Below are 20,807 nucleotides of genomic sequence, written 5' to 3'. Positions count from 1 at the left end.
GTGAAACCAAACAAGCTCGCGGCTGCTGGCTCCGCTCCGCTCCGCTCCTCTCGGGAGGGCGACGAACCACGCGTCTCATATCCTTTCCCACCTTTTCCTTGCTGCTGTAGGCATGGGAGCAGAGGGATTGAACGGGGAATGCGGATTCCGCCAGCGAGGATGGCGGCGACGGTCGTCGTCGCCGGACGGGACAACCCGACCCAAACTAGGGGTCTATTTGCAAAATACCTAGGGTTATGTGTAATTCGGATCGCGAATATTAATCGCGATCCAAATTAGAGGATTATTTATAAAATGCAGGGGGTAATTTATAAATATTCGGATCGCCCTGGCGAGGTCGCGCGGGCGGCGGCGGCTTCCGCAAGCCCCGCGGCGCGGCGCCATTCATCCCTCGCTCTCCCTCAGTCGAATTCAGGAGCCAAATCGCTGCCTCCTGAGTCCCCTCGTGCACCACGGTTAGCGGCCCTGCCCCGTGGCCCGTCGGGAGTTGAGATGCTGTCCCTGTGCTCCCCCAAGGCCGCCGCGTCGAGAGGTCGCGTTTCCCAGAGACGGGACGAACAGCGAGGCGGCGCTGGCGGAAGGGGTTTGCGGCACGGCGACCTTTGCACGCCATTGTGAAGCTCGATCTGACGATCTGAGCTGTCCTGTCCTCATCATCACAGACCCCTACAGCAATTGCATCAACTGTTTCTCATACTGCATATCCTTGGATCAGAAGCTTTTATACTTGGATGAGATGCGAACGCGGTTCAGTTACATTCTTGTTTTCTGAACTCGCCGAGTTACAGGCAGGCATGGAAGCACGAGTTCAGAGTTCAGAAACTGGAAGCTCAGAGGTAAAGCAGAGGTCCTCAAATGTTCAGTGCCGAGAACTACTGAGGCCATGTGTAGGCAGAAAACCAACTTGACAGTATATCATTCCAGTCTAGATCGGAGATGCTGCAGTTTCAAAAGAATTCTCGAATGCAAATACCATGACCTTTTTTTTTGGTGCACATGTGAGTTTCAATACTGAACTCGTTAAGTTTCTTAAGAATAAAAGTTTCAGTACTGAGTTACCATGATACATGTCATAAGCGACAGATAAATGTATGTAAGAGTGAAAGATATCATGGTACGTTCATTTGTGCATATCTTCCTCAGATGGCATCGTCGGTTCTGGCATCTTTGTTGCTCACATTTTGGTTTTGTTGGTCAGCATGACATGGTACAGCACCATACAGAGTTTCTCTGGATGAAGTTAAAACAAGGAATCCGTCAGGACATCAGGGTTATGCAGATAGTCAGTAGTGGGAATGGTACAGATTGTAAGTGAAGTTTGCACAGATAATGTCAGAGAAGCTTTTGAAACAATGTTGAAATAATTCATCAGGTTGAAGTGATGTGTATGTCAGTATAGTATTGCCGCTAGATGATTGCAGTAAATGGCCTTGCATCAGGTTGTTGGATGCTTATCTGAGACCATCGATAGTATTGCTGCAAGATTGTTAATACAATCCGATCGGTTCGGTTCAGAAACCGTTCTAAAAGTTCAGACTCACTTCCCTGATGTCAAACTTTAATTGCAACTACTTGTTTATGTCTTCGTTGCAGCTTATTCTAGCAGTTTTGCTAATCCTCTAAAGGAAAAGCTAATGCTGCTCAGAATGAAACTGTGCAAATTTTGGGAGGAAATCAAACTCTTACCTCCAGAAAATAGTCATCTGAAATACCAAACTCCATGTGCCACATTTCTGTGGGACTGGAATAGGCGACCAGAGGGAGGTGAATGGGAGCCTTTTAAAAATTCTCCAAGAGAACAAGGCCTATGTCCCAAAATCAATCCGACATGGCTCTCTCCTAACCACGAAGGTGACACAAGCCAACTCGTGACAAGCTCACCTTAGAAACGGTTAGGAAAAGCTCAATGCAATCGGAAGCAAATATCCATAGTAACTCAAAAGCTATGACTCACCAAAAAGCCGGACAAACGTTCCCAGAAAGATTCACAAGAGAACTAGAGATCTTACTATTAGGCATGCAAAAACTCGAAGTAACTAGCAAGATCAAAAACTAATTAACATAAGTTAGAGCATGCGAGAATTAACTAAGATTAGTAATAACAATTTCTAATAACTTAGCTAAACATGTGATCTAACAATAAACAACTTGAGGGCAAACCAAGCTTGCATGCTGTTGTGCATGGCCTGCTTGGCTCGGTGGCCTGCTGGAGCGGCCTGCTCACGCTGGCCCGCCAGGCCTGCTGCGCCCCGCCTGGCGCTGGGCTGGCAGCATGCCGGCCTGCAGTGCCTTGGGCCGCGGGCCCAGCAGCTTGTCCCCCTTGCGCTGGCGCTTGCTTGCTGGTTGGAGCTGGCCGCCCGCGAGCGCCACGTGCTGCAGGCCGCCGCCGCGGCAGCTGCGCCGGCCGTGGCTGGCTGCCCCCGGCCGTTAGCCACGCGCCGCCGCGCAAGCGCGTCGCCGCACGTCGTGCTGCAGGTCCGCGCACCGCAACCCCAAAAATCTCCTGCGCACAAACAGAAGAACAAAGAAGGGGGAAGGCAAGAACGAAATCTGAAACTTCAAATGAAAAATACTCCCTCAATACTCAACGAATCGAAGTGAACCTCGAGCCATAGATGCACGACGTCAAGGGCTAATAGAGCCATGAAGAAGTTTGCGAAAAGGTGGAGCAAAACTCACGAATCGAAAATCGCAAGTAAATACCACCGAAAATCGCAGAAAAAGAAAAACGCAGGGAACAAGAGGATGAACAACAAAATCACTCAAATCTTGAAGCCCGGAGGACACAAGGGCCTCCATTCCTATAAAAAGTTTAGCACGAATACTAATCCCGAAATTAGAGAGTAAGCAAGTAAAATGAACTTACCTCTCTAGCCAAAATGAGTATCTCATCTATTAATAGTCCTCGCAAAAGATGAAAATACCCCTGCCCTAATAACTACAATGCACGCCCACGCAGGGGCAAAATGGTCCAACTTTTGGTAGAACCATCGGACGGACACGCCGCCTTCACGATTTTGCTTCGTCTCGACGCAAGTTTCGCGATGGCACCCCGTGTCCTCCACTCCGCCGATCCGGCCGCACCGGATGCACCCCGGTTTTCAGGCCCAAACCGGAAAATCTGCCTGTGCGGTGGTTTTGAGATCCAAACCACTCAAACCGTCCATCTTCCCTTGGTCGCCACGCGACCACCTTGATGTCGACGCGTGTCCAGTCTTTGCCAGACCTCTGACGCCTCCATCCCGCTTGACTCGACTGATGCCGTCTTCATCCGTCCATATACTCTTGCTCTTCAGTGCATCACGTGGATCGTCTGTGATTCCATCCAGACTCCTCCAATCCCTCAGCCCAAGCCTCCTTCACCGTTCTTGATCCATCAGCATGAACCTTTCGCTTACCTTCACCGCATCCGACGACCGTCGTGTCGCATTCTGTGCCTGCGCATCACGAGCCAAGAGACATCAAATTCATACAACCTTATCAATCACTCATCATTCAGGGTTGACCACCGTTGGTCCTCAATTTCAAGTCTTCCTTTCCAGCTTGAAGTCCCAGACCTACAGCCTCGGCTCTGCATTGACCTTCACCGGAGCAGCAGCAGCACCAAGGAAGACCGGCAGTCCAGCGGCACCAGCCGCCTCCAAGCTTTTATTTTCAGTGTCCTTATCCTTGATGTGCAAATTTGTCTCTCAGCGGTGGTGGGGTGTCATGCCTCTCTACTACAATGCCGATAGCCCCTTGCTATGGCTATCGGCTGCAATGAGAGAAGCTGAAATGGCCATGGAACCTAGCCATCTAAGTCTGAACACAGGCGCATATCTCACTCTGACTTGGACTCAACTGTGCTTGTTTGCTGTTTGCACAGCTCCCTGCACATTATTCAACGTTGTTTGGTTCTGTCAGGCCCTGATCCCGCTCCTGCAAATTTTGTCTCCTCTATGAATTAGATGTACATCTGTTGCTGCAGAAGTTCAGTGTCAAACTAGTTCAGTTTTTTTGAGCAAACGGAGTTTATTTACAATTTGAAATGCCATTGGGATTTGGCAAGTGCAGAAGCAGCGGCAGCAGTGCTCAGTTCTTACTGAAGTAAATTTAATATTGGTTAATTTCTGATCAGAGTTAATAATACCTTGAATACTTGAATCAGGTGCTAATCGTGGTTATCACATCGTCAGAGTTTAGAGGACCCTCCCTTTTGCGGTACCACAGTGGCATGAACCCAGAACCAGGTGCAGATGAGTTCATCATAATTTCCTCAAAGATTCAGTGCTCAAGCAAACCAAGATGGTGCAGACGAGTTCGTTACTGTTTCCTCAAAGATTTAGTGCTCAAGCATACCAAGATGATGCAAAAGCATGTCTTCCTGATGATGGCTTCTTCAGTTCCATCAGATCTTTTTGTCCCTATGTCGGCCAGAGATGGTTTGGTACAGCACCAAAATCGGAGTTGCATGCCTGGTACTCTGGATGAAATTTGTAGTGAGAAGACAATGGTAGGTCAAATCTCGTGCCAAACAAGCTACGGGACGAGCCGCCATGGCTGGGCTCCCGGCGTGAACTCAAGCTCGCGGCTGCTCGCTCTGCTCCGCTCGAAGGGTGACGAACCGCGCGTCTCGTGTCCCTTCCTGTAGTGTCATCCTATGCTTGTCGCGGTAGGCAGCGGGGCGGAGGGTTGAACCGGGGAATGGACGGGGAATGCGGATTCCGACAGCAAGGAGGGTGGCGAAGGGCGACGGCCGCCGGAGGGGACGAGCCAATCCGAATCAGGGATCTCTTTGCAAATTATTAGGGGTCTACATGTAAATATTTGGATCTCGATTATTAATCGCGATCGAACTGAGGGGTTTATATGTAAATTACCGGGTTCTATTTATAAAAAATCCGGATCGCGATTATTAATCGCGATCCAAACCAGGGGGTTATTTGTAAAATACAGGGAGTAGTTTATGAATATCGGCTGTCAGTGACATTGCTGCCCCCGGCGACGGCGCGGCGTCGCCTGGGCCTCCGCTAGCCCCGCGGCGCGGCGCCGGAGGCCCTGGTGGCCCGGTGGCGGCACCATTCATCCCTTGTTCGCCCCAGTCGAACTCACGCGCCAAACCGCCGCCTCCTGACCACTCATGCGCCGCCGCTAATGGCCCTGCCTCTTCCGGAGATGAGAAGTAGATGCTGCCCCTAGGCCGGCGCTTCGAGAGGACGTGGCGCCCACAGAGACGGTGAGGACGCATTGTAGCCGGCGGAGTTCGACGAACGGCGAGGCCGCGCCTGCGGAATGCATTTGTCGCACGGTGACCTTCGCCATTCTGAAGCTCAAACTGTCTGTCGTCCTGATCACAAACCCCTACTGCAACTGTGCAACAGTTTTTTTTCTTGGATCAGATGCTAGTACTTCGCTGGACTTCTTCGAGGAAATGCTTGTCCTATGAACTGCTCGCCGAGTACCAGGCAGGTGCGTAAACATGAAGTTCGTGTTTCAGACTTCAGAGATGATGTGTACGGAGGCACAGAAGAAGTTCCTCAAATATTCAGAGTTGAGGATATGAGGCTATGTAAGAGCAGGAAAAAGTGTGATGCATGTGATTGACATTCAGATACTTCTAGTTTAGATTAGAGATGCTGGAGTTCCTAAAGAAAAAAAGAATTCTCATATGCAAATGCCATGCCTTACATTTGCTGCAAGCTTCCTGATGATCAGGAGATATGGGGAATTCAGGCAACCATGTGAATCATCAGGTCTGCCAGTGTCAAATTACCAGAGTACAACTCACAAATTAGAAAAGATTACAAATCGTATCTCATCAACAGATATGGTGATACAATCATTTTTGCATGTGTTTCTCCCGCTGATAATCTTCAGTTCTGGCCTTTCAGGTCTTGGTTTTCCTTGTCAGACATGACTTGGTACAGCAGCAAACACAGTTGCAGTTGACTCTAAATAAATTTGAAACAAAAAATTAGTTAGCAAATGAGGTTTGTGTGGCTAGTCAGCAGAGGGTATATTCTTTTTATGGTCAGGAGAGGGAATGCTAGTGATGGCAAGTGAATTTTGTACAGATAATGTTACAAAAGACTTCGGTAAGAGAACTCATCAGGTAAGAGTGATACATATAGTATAGCATTGTACCTAATTGAATACAGTAAGTAGTCTTTTTACACCGGAGAATGTGATAATAGTATGAAGACTTTAACTTTTGGGGTTTGGCTAATATATATTTTTTCGAACGTGTCTGAGCACGTGTTTCATTAAGAGGAAAACAATATGACCATTACAAACCTTAATAACCTTAATAGGCAGAGGCTATTAAGGCGGAAACCGAGCACCACCATGGCAGGCGACCCGTACGACAAACAACAACAACAAGAAGAACGGAGGAGACACAGACGAGCACACAAACCTAGGTACGAGCACATAAAGCTAGGTACGACCACAGCTGAACCTGCTAAAAGATACTACAACGCTAAGGGAGCAAAGGTCGATGGCACAATAAAGGTGGCAAAGCATCCACCCGACCCACCACGGCGGCAAAGCATCCGTCTGAAGTGATCATCAACACGACAATGGCGGCAAAGCATCTGCAAGAGCAAAACGGCGACAAAGTATCCGCCAACGAACAGAAGGGCGGTAAAGCATCCGCCAGACTACAACCATTACAACCCGGACGATGCAGACGAAACGAGTGAAGGCAGACGCAGAAGCGGAAGCTCTCCGAGGAGAGCAGACGACCACCACCACCACCTGAGTTTACAAGATGACGCCTCCAGGGAGGGAGTGACGCCGCAGGTGCCGTTGTCATCCGACCAAAAAGATTAAGGCTTTCACTTGGAAAGCTCACCGGAGAGGAGGGAAGAGGGGCAAAGAATGACGCCTTCAAGAAGTTAAATGGCACCCGAGGGCATCGCCGACATTGGTCTGCAAGCAGACCTAGGCTTTCGCCTCCACCCCGTTCCCTCCCCAGATCCGAAGGTCGAAGAACGCCGCAGCGCAGAAGGGCCTGCCAGCCAGCACCCCGCCGCAGACGGCCCCTGGATGACAACCCGCCCCGGGGCAAGCGATGACAGCGTGGCAAAGCTGCGGCCACCAGGGCCGTCGAAGGCTCAGCAAATCGGCCACCCGAGGGCGACCAGCGGTGGCGACACGGCCACCGGCCACCCGAGCCGTCGGTGGGGCAGCCCCCCGCCTTGGGCCGAGCAGCGGCGATGGCCACTCGGCCACGCGAGGGCCGACCTGAGGTGGGAGGCCGGTGAGGAACCAGGGACTAGCCCCGAGGCGAGCGGCGACGGCGGCGCCCCGTCCACCGAGCGCCCCAGGCAGAGCCGGCAACAGGGGGGCCCGCAGCCCCTGCCATCGGAGCCGAGGCTCCAGCGGTGCGGGCGCAGGAGCCGAGACCAAGGCCAGCGCGGGCGCCAAGGCAGGGCGAGCGCCGACGGGGCATGCCGTCGGCGTCAAGGCGAGGAAGCCCGGAGGCAGTAGATCCGCCCATGGGCCGTCCGGATCCGGCAACCCCAACGCCGGATCTGGTCCCCTGCGACCGGCGGCAGCGACAAAGGAGGTGGTATGCGACCCGGGTTTGGAGCTCGGTGGAAAAGAGAGAGAATGGAAGGCGAAGCGAGCTGACCGGCTTCAGCCTAGCCGCGGGCCACCGCTGTCGCCTGGCCGGCAGCGGCCACCGGAGGTGGTGAACGGAGGAGGGGTGGGCGGCCCGGTCATCTGGGAGGGCGAGACGGGGGGGGGGGGGGGGGGGTTGGCTGTTTTCTTGCAAACAGTTTAGCTAATATATTAGCCTTCCTGCATACTGCCTATCGAAATTGATGGAAACATATAGTGGCCATAGAAATTGATCCTTGAACTAAAGCCAGTTCAGAAAACACTTATAATCTGAGCAAGAAAGGATACACCGTGGTTTCAACACAAATTTCTTTTGTTGGATCAGAGAGTCAAGCAATAATATGAGTGTACAGCAGCTACAGGTACACTGTCATTCTCAGTTTTTCTTTCTGCAGTAATATTTGTGCCCCTTAAAGACCACTCTAAAGTCTTGTTCGGTTAATTCCAGATTAGGAGGGATTGAAGTGGATTAATTTTCAACAAACTTGCAGGGGAATTAATCTCCCACACAATCCCTTTCAATCCCTTTAGGAGAAGATCAACCGGATAAGGTCAGATCCAAATGAACTTTAGAGACCTACCACTTTCGCATCAAATAGATCACACCAATATTTTTATACAAGAGAGTTAGGTACACTCCAGATTACAAAATTGCATACGGGTCCAATGGGTCATTTTTTTAGTTTTTTTTGAGGGGGGATCCAACGGGTCATGATACTTGGGTTTTGCAAGTCAATGTCATCACGTGATTGAAGTAGGTAGCGTAAGGAACGTGATCCCATTAGGTTATGATTGTGTTTTTTGATTGTGTGGCAACATAATAAATAAGACTTAAATTTGTAGAATTTTTAGATCTCATGGATGGAGTCCAATCCACATACAAGATAGTCCAAATCGTTGTCAAGATGCTCAAGTTCGACTAGGTACAGCAGAAAAAGGGTGACTGGTTAAACCAACGGCGCTAGTTCTAAACTAAGCGGTACATTGGTGTATTACTATTGTGACCAATATAGTAGCTCCGGCTAAACCGACGCTTTATGAAGAGAGGTGTCGGTGCAATGTAGAGAAGACATGGTGATCAAGTGAAGAAATACCACGGGAACCGGTTGAACTGACGGTCCTAATAAGAGATGTCGGTGCAAGCGTGCTGTGAGTAATTACTCAGTACGCATATTTTGGTTTCAGAAGAGTTTCAAAACAAAGTCTTCAACACCGGTTTAATCGACGGTGCGTCCGTGCAAGGTGTCGGTGCAATGACATCAGCAGAACGAGAACGTTGGAGTTCAACGGTTAGTATGCAGGATCAGTATGACCGGTTAAACCGACGGTAGCGACCAGTTTAACCAACGCTTTATGCTTTTCTGGGTAAAAGTAAGCAACGGCTATGAACTGCCTTCTAGCCTATATAAGACCTCACCCCGGGTCATTTGAGACTGCTGAAGTTTTTAAGCTACCCACACTCTGAAGAAGTTCTCCAAACCTCCTAAGAGCTCATTGATCACATTTTTAGGTTTAGCACAAGATTTGAGCGTGTTAGTGATAGAATTAGCTCTAGAGAGAGCGAGACGTTGCTGCCTTGTGTGCTGGTTCTTGAGTGAACCACAAGTTGTATCTCGGTGTGCCGACCCCTTGGAGTCTTGGTGGCTCGCCGGCAAGTCATCGATCCTCAAGCTTGGTGTGGAGCGGCGATGACGGCTTTGTGCGGGGGTGTCACACACTAAAATATTTAATTTTAGGATGTGAATATCTCTTACAATATATTCATCTATCAATAGGATTTTTCGAGAATTTTAAAGATTTTTCTAGCAATTATTCTATTTATCCTAGAGCTAGATCCATTTTTATTCGGAAAGCTCTAAAATTCTTTTTCATGAAGTCCAAATATTTTATTTGGAATCCTCGTGACCCAAATTACCTCCCGAGTTTTTCTCGAAATTTTTTTGGGATTCTTCCGGATATATTTTTCGTGGTTTGAAATATTTATCTGGACTTTTCTAGATTTATTTTAAACTTGAAAATGTGTTCTGGAAAATATTTATATTTTGATTTTCATCCAAGTTGGACCGAGCCGTATCTTGTTGTACGTCCTTTTAACCTTGTCCTCTCCGAATCTTTAAGATGTCCCATCGAGCTCCTGATCCTCTGACCGTTTTTCCTGATCAAGTCATGCTTGAAAACGACGCCTCGTGGCTCGTCTTCAGTGTTTTTTCCGATGATGTTCGATCACCGTCAGCCCCAACGACTCCGTGTGATCCTTTTCTTCTCTTTTTTGCGCTCCTGAATAAATGGTTCACGTTCAATCAGCTCTGTCAGCTTGTTTTCGTGATCAGCTCTCACCCGATCCTGTTTCAGCCCACGACCGAATCCCTCGGCCTCGCGCCCACCTGGACGCCGCGCACCCTCCCTGCGAGCCCTCGCGCCCTCCTGGTTGCCAAATCTCAGCCCCCTGCGTGCCCTATAAATCCTGCTCGCGTAACCCTAGTCTCGCATCTTTCTGGGGGACATGGAGAGCCCCTTCCTTCATGGAGAAGCTCCTTGTTGGAGACGGCATCGATATGACCAGGAACTTGGCGAGAGCCTTCATGGTTAAGTCTTGGTGGCGAGTTAAGAAGAGTTCCGGAAGAGACTCGGTGACCGGAAAGTAATATTTTTGGTTAGTACTTCAACAACGTGGATTAGGGGTGGCCTTGTGCCTACCGATACCACGGGATAAATTTTTGTATTGAGAGTTTGCTTCCCCTCATCCCCTTTCTTTAAGCTTCCGCATTTCTTATTGCTATCTTATGTGCCTTTACATTTTCTTAGTGTACTATCTTGTTAGGATTGACTATATGTTGCAAAACACTTTAGGATGAGGTTTTCACACTAGTTGAAATTCTAGTTGTACATTTAGATAAGTTTATGTTCTGTACTAACTAGTTTGAGCCATAGGCTAAGATTTTAGACTAATTCATCGAATCCCTCTCTTAGGCTACAAGCACCGATTTTTTTCGAATAGTCAGAACTGCAGGGCCTCCAATACCACGTTAGCAAAGATGGCACGTAACAGGGTCATATATATTGAATTGTTCCAAGGTAGTACGTTGAAGTTTCATTCTCGCACTCTCTTTCCCATATTCCAGCACGGGACGGCGTTGAATTATTGCAGACTTTCCTGTCCTATATTTGTCCACGTCTTAATTTTTATACGTAAGAGCCAGCATGCTTCGATTCGACGCTTTGAGACAGACAGAAAATCCCAAGTAGCATAGAGCCGTGGAGTAGTTTTTTTAAAAAAATTTATATGGTATGCGATAAAATTCGCATTTCATATGGAGTAGCTCCATAGCTCTATACTACTTTCTTTGCCCTTCGGGGCCAAACAAACTAGAGTTGAAGAACATAATGGGCAAGGCCAACCTTCACGTTTTCTTCCTCCTTCTTGATCTTGAGTTGTTTCCGTGAATCCAACGACCAACTAACAAAAGCAAACTCGCTCTCCCCCGGCGACATCCTCATCTCCGAGGGGCGAGTATTTGCTCTTGGCTTTTTCTCCCCAACCAACTCCAACAAGAGCTTGTACCTTGGAGTCTGGTACCACAACATCCCGGAGCGCACTGTCGTGTGGGTCGCCAACCGCGACAGCCCGATCCCCAACCATTCAGCTGTCAAGCTCGCCATCACCAATAGTTCAGAGATGGCGCTGTTCGACTCTGAAGGACGCGCTCTTTGGATGACGACGAACACCACCACCGCTGGAGGTGCTGACGGAGCTGTCGCGGTTCTGCTCGACTCAGGTAACTCCAAATATACCGAAAATTGCCTAGTTATCTAATAATCCAAAAACCTGAATTTGTTAACAGGCTTTCGGTATCTAGCTTCGCTGCATCAATCAAACCACCATCTTTTGATGGTTTAAATTACAAACGTTGGCAAGAACGGCTTATACCATGGTTAACACTATCGAGAGTGATCCATGTAAAAGAGGGTAAGCCTGAACAGTTCACTCCAGAGAAAGAGAGTGCGTTCGATGAGGCTGATATCCTCTTTCGAGGCTTGGTCATTAGTGTTCTCGGTGAAAATTTGGTGGATTCCTATATCCGGCTGCCAACTGGCAAAGCATTGTGGGATGCTCTAGAGGCTCAATATGGAGTGTCTGACGCCGGCAGTGAGTTGTATATGATGGAGCAGTTCCATGAATATAGGATGGTCGAAGACAGTTCTGTGGTGGAACAGGCTCATGAAATACATACTCCGGCAAAAGATCTCAAAAATTGTAGCAAAGAGTCCCTATGTATGTTACCCAATAAGTTTGTGGCCGGAGGTATTATCTCTAAGCTGCCACCTTCTTGGAGGAACTTTGCTACTTCTCTAAAACACAAGAGACAGGAGTTCACCATAGATGGACTCATAGGGACTCTTGATGTCGAGTAGAAGGCGAGAGCAAAGGACATACGTGGGAAAGGAGTTGTTGGTGCTTCTAGCGCCAATCTTGTTTAGAAGAACAACTCCCACAAGAACAAGAAAAAACCACCGCAGAACCAACTAAAGACTAAGCAGACAACCACCTTCAAAAAGAAGAAGAAGAAGAAGGGAGCTTGCTATGTGTGCGCTAGTACGGAACACTTTGCTGCAAAGTGTCCGAACCGCAAAGGCAACGACTCTGCCAACATGGTCATTAGCGAGCCTGGAGAAACATCGGTGTACGGTAATTTATTACCTACAGTTGTTTCAGTTTTATGTTCACCCGAATGGTGGGTTGACACTGGAGCTAATATTCATGTTTGTGCTGATGCTTCTTTATTTTCTTCTTACCAGAACGGTGGGACTTCCTCCTTGCTGATGGGGAACGGATCGCATGCACGTGTTCTTGGTGTTGGTACGGTAAATCTGAAGTTTACTTCGCGGAAGACCGTGCAGCTGAATAACGTGCAGCATGTCCCCACCATCAAGAAGAATCTAGTCAGCGGCTCTCTACTGTGTAGAGATGGTTTTAAATTAGTCTTTGAGTCTAATAAATGTATCTTGTCTAAGTTTGGTACTTTTGTTGGAAAAATTTATGAAAGCGGAGTCTTGTTCCGTCTTTCTTTGTCAGATGTTTGTAATAAAGTTCCATACAATGTTATTAACGTTGATGAAATAAATATTTGGCATTTCAGGCTTTGTCACGTTAAGTTTGGTTGTATGATGCGCTTAGCTAATTTGAGCTTAATTCCAAAGTTTACTTTTGTCAAAAATTCTAAGTGTCATGTATGTGTTGAATCAAAACAAACTCGCAAGCCTCGTAAGGCCGGCGGAGGCGAGGAGCTTGGCACCCTTAGAATTAATTCATTCCGATTTGTGCGAAATGAATGGAGTGTTGACAAAAGATGGTAAAAAATATTTCATGACTTTGATTGATGACAATACTAGATTTTGTTACATCTATTTGTTGAAGTCAAAAGATGAAGCTTTACACTACTTTAAAATTTATAAAACTGAAGTAGAAAACCAACTTGAGAGAAAGATCAAAAGAGTTAGGTCAGATCGTGGTGGTAAGTATTTCTCAAATTTGTTTACGAACATGGTATTATTCATGAGAGGACGCCTCCCTATTCACCTCAGTCAAATGGGTTTGCCGAAAGAAAGAACTACACTCTAACGGATTTGGTTAACGCCATGTTAGATACAGCGGGACTTTCCAAGGAATGGTGGGGTGAGACTATATTGACTGCATGTCATGTCCTAAACCGTGTTCCTACAAAGAATAAAGAGATAACACGATTCGAGGAATGGGAGAAGAAAAGCCCAACACTTTCATACTTACTTATATGGGGTTGTTTGGCAAAAATGAATGTGCCAATAACCAAAAAACGTAAGCTTGGATCTAAAACTGTGGATTGTATCTTTCTAGGTTATGCTATTCACAGCGTTGGGTATAGATTTTTAATAGTGAAATCTGGAGTACCTGACATGCATGTTGGTACTATAATGGAGTCCAGAGATGCTACATTTTTTGAAAACATCTTTCCCATGAGAGATGAAACAAGTTCATCTAGGCAAGAGTTGATCGAGAATTATGGTTCTGCTGAGCCGATAGAACACAATGAACATACACTTGTAGAAAATTCTGAGGAGGATAACAATGATGCTCCGAGAAAGAGCAAAAGACAAAGGATTGTAAAGTCTTTTGGTGATGATTTCATTGTATACCTCATAAATGATACATCCAGAACCATTGAAGAGGCATATTCATCTCCTGATGCTGACTATTGGAAGGAAGCAGTGAGGAGAGAGATGGATTCTATTATGTCTAATGGAACCTGAGAGGCCGTTGAACGTCCTTATGGATGTAAACCGGTTGGATGCAAGTGGGTGTTCAAGAAAAAGTTTAGGCCAGATGGTACTATTGAAAGTATAAGGCTAGGCTTGTGGCCAAGGGTTATATCCAAAAAGAAGGAGAAGATTTCTTTGCACTTATTCACCAGTTGCCCTATTGACCACAATTCGAGTGTTACTTTCCCTGACAGCCTCTTATGGCCTTCTCGTTCATCAGATGGACGTTAAGATGGCTTTCCTCAATGGAGAGTTAGAAGAGGAGATATATATGGATTAGCCAGATGGGTTTGTATCAAAGGGTCAAGAAGGAATGGTTTGTAAGTTGTTGAAATCTTTATATGGTCTCAAGCAAGCGCCTAAGCACTGGCATGAAATGTTCGACAGAACTTTGACCTCTGCTGGCTTTGTTGTGAACGAAACTGACAAATGTGTGTACTATCGCTATGGTGGGTCTGAAGAAGTGATTTTGTGCCGGTATGTGGATGACATACTGATCTTTGGCACTAGCCTTAATGTGATTAAGGAAGCCAAAGAGTTTTTATCTCAAAATTTTGAGATGAAGGATCTGAGAGAAGCTGATGTTATTCTTAATATAAAGCTGGTAAAAGGGAGCAATGGTGGGGTGATTCTTACGCAGTCTCACTATATGGAGAAGGTGTTAAGTTGCTTTGGTGATGCCAGTTTAATTCTTAGGAAGAACAAAAGGATAATGCGAGATCAACTGAGATATTATCAGATCATTGGTTCATTGATGTATTTAGCTAGTGCTACAAGACGTGACATCTCGTTTGCTGTAAGCAAACTGAGCCGGTTTGTTTCAAACCCGGGAGATGATCATTGGAAGGCTCTCGAAAGAGTAATGCGCTATCTAAAGGGGATAATGAACTATGGAATTCACTACACCGGGTACCCAAGGGTAATAGAAGGGTATAGTGATTCAAACTGGATTTCTAATGCTGATGAGATAAAGGCCACAAGTGGATATGTGTTTACACTTGGTGGTGGAGCTGTTTCCTGGAAGTCTTGCAAGCAGACCATCTTAATGAGGTCAACTATGGAAGCAGAACTCACAGCATTAGATACCACCACTGTTCAGGCTGAGTGGCTTCGTGAGCTCCTTATGGACTTGCCGATAGTTGAAAAATTGATACCGGCAATTCTAATGAACTGTGACAATCAAAAGGTGATTGTCAAGGTGAACAGTTTAAAGGATAACATGAAGTCATCTAGACATGTGAAAAAGCGGTTGAAATCTGTCAGAAAATTGAGAAACTCCGGAGTTATAGCCTTGGACTATGTTCAGACGGCTAAAAATCTGGCAGATCAGTTTACAAAGGGTCTTTCACGAAATGTGATAGACAATTCATCTATGAAATTGGGCTTGAGACCCACATGAGTCATGCTATAGTGGAAACCTATCCTATGTGATCGGAGATCCCGTGAATTAGGATGGTGAAACAAACTAAAGTCTGATTGTGAGAAAAGAACCTTTGTGAAAAGGGGCTCATTCCGTGTATAAAGTACATTTCTCTTCTAATGTGTATGGCAGGTTGGTCTATACCTTAGTGTGTTGCAGATGGTTTGTTTAAAACAAATGAGTTGTTTTGTTGAAAAAAAGATGTTGTCCTACAAAACATCTGAAAGGAACACACCTATATGAGTCTGACTACTGGTCATGGTCTATGAGAACTGGGTATTCTCTAGAAACTCATGAAGGGCCTGGAGTATGACTTATAAGCTCCAAACCGCGGGGATGCTTTTGCAGCCTAGTACCAGTGTAGGGCTCTGGTCAAACTTGTTTGCATAAGACTGGCAATTCAAGGCATAGTTCATTGTACAGTTGTGAATAAGTGTAGCTTTTATCCTAGATGGAAGTTCAACTTAACAGTCTCTGTCAAATACTGGTATATCAATGAGGGAATGAGGGTATTTCTAGTGTGGCTTGAATTTCTTGGTGAGTATTGTTGGAATTATGAGCTTGGCCCATTTATTCTAATCAATACAATAAAAGAACTTAAAACCCACTATTAAATGCTAGGGAATCAATTGTTTAATTTCGTACTGGGATTTGAGGAGGATCTCAACCGACTTAAAGGGTGGACTTCGTGTACACCACTTGTGAAGCCGGTAAGAGGAGGTCGGTGAACCACACGCGCGCGCGCTCGCTCGTCTCGCCGAGCCGGGCCGAGGCCGAGGCCGTGGGCATGGGCGAGGCGCGGCCGGTCGACCGGCCGGGCTGTGCGGTGCAGTGCGGTGCGCTGCCGGACGTGATGTGCAGGTGAACATTAAAACAGAGAATAAACGTTGATAGTAATGACACCAGTAACTACCACTCATCAAAGCTCTTTACAACGTCCAGGTTCGTTGAACCGGAGGCACCTCCACGCCTATATAAACCACCCCTTCCTCCTCTCATCAACACACACTTCAGCACTGCTCGCTCCCTGATCGACTACTTCGTCTACTTCCCGGCGTGAACGAACAACTAATTCGTCTGCTTCCTGGTGACCGTTCGTGGGACTGCACTGCGAACCTCTTCTTGCATCGACATCGTTCGGCTACTTCAGGCAAGGCCAGTCGAATAGCATGTCTATTCCAGCTAGTAACGGCGCAACCGGTGCCTCCGGCACTGGTCCCGCCTTAGGGTACATTCTAAATCTATTCTGGTTTAACTTTTTGTTCATGCTTACCAGTAAGAATAACATGAACACATGCACATATTTTATTCACACATTATCACTTATTTATACTATAAAATTGCTAGTAATATTTGGAATTAAAATATACCGAAAATTATCTAGTTATCTAACACTCCAGTTGCTCAACGGCACGGTCGTATGGCAAAGCATCGATCATCCCACCGACACCGTGCTTCCAAGCACGAGGTTTTTGCTGAGCTACAAGACAGGTGGTTGGACGCCTCGTTGCCTGGAAGGGGGGACTTCTCCTTAGGTATCGATCCCAGCTTGACTTCAAATTTTCATCTGGAACGGGGGTCTGCCGTACAGACGCACCCATGTTGTCAACGAAGTTTCAGTATCCGGCGGCACATACCAGAGCAACACCACCTCTGTCATGTCTCAGTATCTCTACTACAGGGAGGATGAGTTCTACTACACCTAAGGGCCTGTTCGTTTCCTACCCTCTAAACTTTAGACCCGTCACATCAAAGAGAATCTTGCTATTTAAAAGTATTAAATAAAATCTGTTTATAAAACTTTTTGCACAGCTGGGTGCTAATTCGCGAGACAAATTTAATGATCCTAATTAATCCATAATTTGCCACAGTGATGCTACAATAATCATCCACTAATCATGGACTAATATACCTCATTAGATTCGTCTCACGAATTAGCACTGGAGTTCTGCAATTAGTTTTGTAATTAGACTTTATTTAATACTTCTAAATGATAAAATTCTCTTTGATGTGACCCCTCTAAACTTTAGGCCCCAGAAAACGAACACACCCTAAGCAGTCTCTTATGGGTCACCCTACACACGCATGTTGCTTGACTACAGAGGTAACCTGAGCCTCCTGAGCTGGAACAACACCACGCTGTCGTCGACAGTTGCTTCTGACAACCCCAGTTACTGTGACCTCTACGCCTCCTGTGGCCCGTTCGGTTACTGCGACGCGGCAGCTGGCCCGACGACGTGCCTGTTTGGTTTCGCTTTTAATCGGATTATCAGTAGGGAGAAGCAAGAATCCCACCCAAACGGTCCGATTAAAATCGGATCGAATCGGCCATTCGATTCTCCCCACCACGCCATTGCACGTAACTCTCGATTTTCCCCATCGTGAGGCCCGACGGCGATTCTACCGATTCTTCCCACCCCTGCCCTCCCTCCCGACCCCTTCCCCTCTCTTCTCCAGGCGCTCGCCTCCCCCGTGCTCCCGACCCCCGCTTCTCCTCCCGGCCAGCCTCCTGCCATCGCCGCCCCTCCCATCTCCCTGCCGCCGCCGCCCCGCCCATCCCCGGCCGCCGCCGCCCCTCCCATCCCCGGCCGCCCTGCCGCCGCCCCGCCCATCCCCGGCCGCCGCCGCCCTCCCATCCCCGGCCGCCCTGCCGCCGCCCCACCGCCGCCCCCTGCCGCCGCCCCGCCCGCCCCTCTCCCTGCCGCGGCGGGCTGCCTCTCCCTGCCGCCGCCGCCGCCCCGCCCATCCCCGGCCGCCGCCGCCCCTCCCATCCCCGGCCGCCCTGCCGCCCCTTGCCGCCGCCCCGCCTGCCCCTCTCCCTGCCGCCGCCCCGCCCGCCCTGGGCCCCCTCCCCGCCGCCCCTCTCCCTAGACCCCCTCCCCAACGCCCCTCTCCCTGCGGCGCCTCCATCTCGTGCTCCGGCGGCTCTGCCCTCCCCTCCCCTGTCCCTGCTGTGCGCCGCCGCCCCCTGAATCGGGCCGCCTCTACCGTCGCCCCCTGCATCGAGCCTGAGACAGCAATTTGATCAAAATTGACTATTATTTATTAGTTTATTTTATTATTATTGTGTGTTTTATGACTATAATTATACTATAACAAAATTCTAGTACTAATAATATACTTAGAATTGAAAATGGTACAGAAATTCGATCAAAATGAGCTATTACAGGACTCAGGGGCATATAGGTCATTTTACAGTCAGAACAGATAATCCAGTACAAATAATCAGGATTGCCAAACACCCTAGATTCTTCAGACAGCAGATTCTCCAGACAGCGGATTATCAGAAAATCTTGATTCTCAGATAAGCGATTCTCAGGTAAGCGAAACCAAACAGGGCCGACGTGCCGGTGCCCTGATGGGTTCGAGCTCGTCGACAGTCTCAACTCATCCAGAGGATGCCAGAGAAAGGAAGCGCTAAGATGTGGGAAGGAGGACTATTTCATGACCATGCCTAACATGAAGGTCCCTGACAAATTCTTGCACATTAGGAATACAAGCTTCGACCAGTGTGCAGACGAGTGCTCCAGAAACTGCTCGTGTATGGCATACGCCTACGCCAACTTGAGCATTGCTGGGGGCACTATGGGCGACACATCGCGGTGTTTGGTTTGGACTGAGGATCTCATCGACATGGAGAAGGCCAGCTTCTTTACTGAGAACCTGTACATCCGGCTTGCCGGATCTCCTGGTATGCACGTTGCAGTACACCTCATCCAGTCATCATCCTTCTTTCACCAGAAGCTGCACTAGTGTTTAGTACTTCAGTGTGACAATGTGTTGTCATCGCTGCTCTGAGGCATCGCTGACGACATACTTTTCCACTTACACAGTTCAAAAGAACGGAAAATTGCTGAAGATCTTACTGCCAATTATAGCATGTCTGCTGCTACTAGCATTCGCAGCCCTTGTCTGGAAATGTAAGAGAAGAGGTATAAAGAAAATAGCTCTTGTTTTAAAAATGAAGCACTAATGCATAAGTGTTTAGGGGAAAGAATCCATTGATGTTTCCACTAGCAGGCAAACAACAAAAGAAGAAAGTCCAAAAGAAAATGATGCTAGAGTACTTGAGATCTACTGATGAAGCAGGGAACAAGAATATAATTTGTTAGCTTCAACGACATTGTTGCAGCAACAGACAATTTCTCTGACACCAACATGCTTGGCAAGGGAGGTTTTGGTAAAGTTTACAGGGTACTAGCAAAAAGTTTCACTTGATTGTTATATTGATAGAAAATTATATAGTCTGTAACTGTTTTCTTGATGAATGAGGGTGAGGGATCATGCAGGGAATGTTGGATGGTACCACAGAAGTAGCTATTAAGAGACTAAGCAAGGGTTCTGGACAAGGCACGGAAGAATTCAGAAATGAAATAGTATTGATTGCAAAACTGCAGCACAAGAACCTAGTTAAGCTTCTAGGTTGCTGTATTCATGAAGATGAGAAGATGCTGGTTTACGAGTACTTGCCCAACAAAAGCTTGGATACTTCCTCTTTGGTACATTCAATTTCTATTTTTTTCATAATGTTTACAAAACTCAACAAATAAATATGCATATGTGGGGTGCCTTGTTCCATATTATTCTTATCAGACTCTGCAAGAAAATCAATGGTTCAGTGGCCGACAAGGTTCAAGATAATCCAGGGAGTAGCAAGAGGAATTATGTACCTCCATCAGGACTCAAGATTAACTATAATCCCTAGAGATCTCAAAGCAAGCAACATTTTGTTAGATAAAGCGATGAGCCCTAAGATATCAGACTTTGGTATGGCCAGGATATTCTGTGGTGATCAGCACCAAGCACATACTAACCGGGTTGTTGGGACATAGTAAGTAACTCGTGCACTATCGAATTATTTAGAGGGAATTTATAATCTTGCACTTATTCAAATTATGCAGATCTCATGTACCAATGACTCGTTTTTACAGTGACTACATGTCCCCTGAATACGCAATGGAAGGTGTATTTTCGGTCAAGTCTGACACCTACAGCTTTGGCGTTCTACTGTTGGAGATTGTGAGTGGATTAAAAATCAGCTCACCACATCTTATCATGGACTTCCCTAATCTTATAGTCTATGTAAGTTTCGGGTGATGCTCCCAATCCAGCACCACAACCTACTCACTGAACATATATTATCTCATTGAAAAGAAAAATCTCTGTTCAGGCATGGAACTAATGGAAAGATGGCGAAACAGAAGATTTAGTGGACCCATCTGTTAAGGACAACTGCCCCTTCGATGAAGTTTCACGACGAATCCACATAGGGCTTTTTGCGCTCAAGACAGTCCGAGCTGTAGGCCGCTCATGTCAACAGTTGTGCTGATGCTAGAGAGTAAAACCACACCACTCCCAACACCACTGCAGCCTCTGTATTTTGCACGAAGGGATGCCGAACATGGAAGAGGCGGCGACAACAGGGTACCGTCCATGAATGGCATGAGCCTCACGGTGTTAGAAGGCGGTTAGATGTTAAATGGCTACT

General features: G+C 47.2%; 1 long non-coding RNA gene and 1 pseudogene across 1 annotated transcript; one reads left to right on the top strand and one right to left on the bottom strand.

Annotated features, from left to right (window-relative positions):
* Nucleotides 1–999: 999 nt before the first annotated feature.
* LOC112886619 lies at nucleotides 1,000–2,856 on the bottom strand. Its single transcript, XR_003227408.1, has 2 exons — nucleotides 2,161–2,856; nucleotides 1,000–2,036 (listed from the first exon to the last, which is right to left on the bottom strand). It is a non-coding gene; the product is annotated as an uncharacterized LOC112886619 (long non-coding RNA).
* A 4,023-nt stretch (nucleotides 2,857–6,879) lies between these two features.
* On the top strand, nucleotides 6,880–20,791 carry LOC112885642 (annotated as a pseudogene).
* Nucleotides 20,792–20,807: the final 16 nt, after the last annotated feature.

This window comes from Panicum hallii, chromosome 3, assembly GCF_002211085.1.
Source record: "Panicum hallii strain FIL2 chromosome 3, PHallii_v3.1, whole genome shotgun sequence".
In the NCBI taxonomy this organism is placed as follows: Eukaryota; Viridiplantae; Streptophyta; class Magnoliopsida; order Poales; family Poaceae; genus Panicum; species Panicum hallii.
Note: the sequence above shows the minus strand (reverse complement) of the source record. Positions and strands in the feature narration are given on the sequence as shown.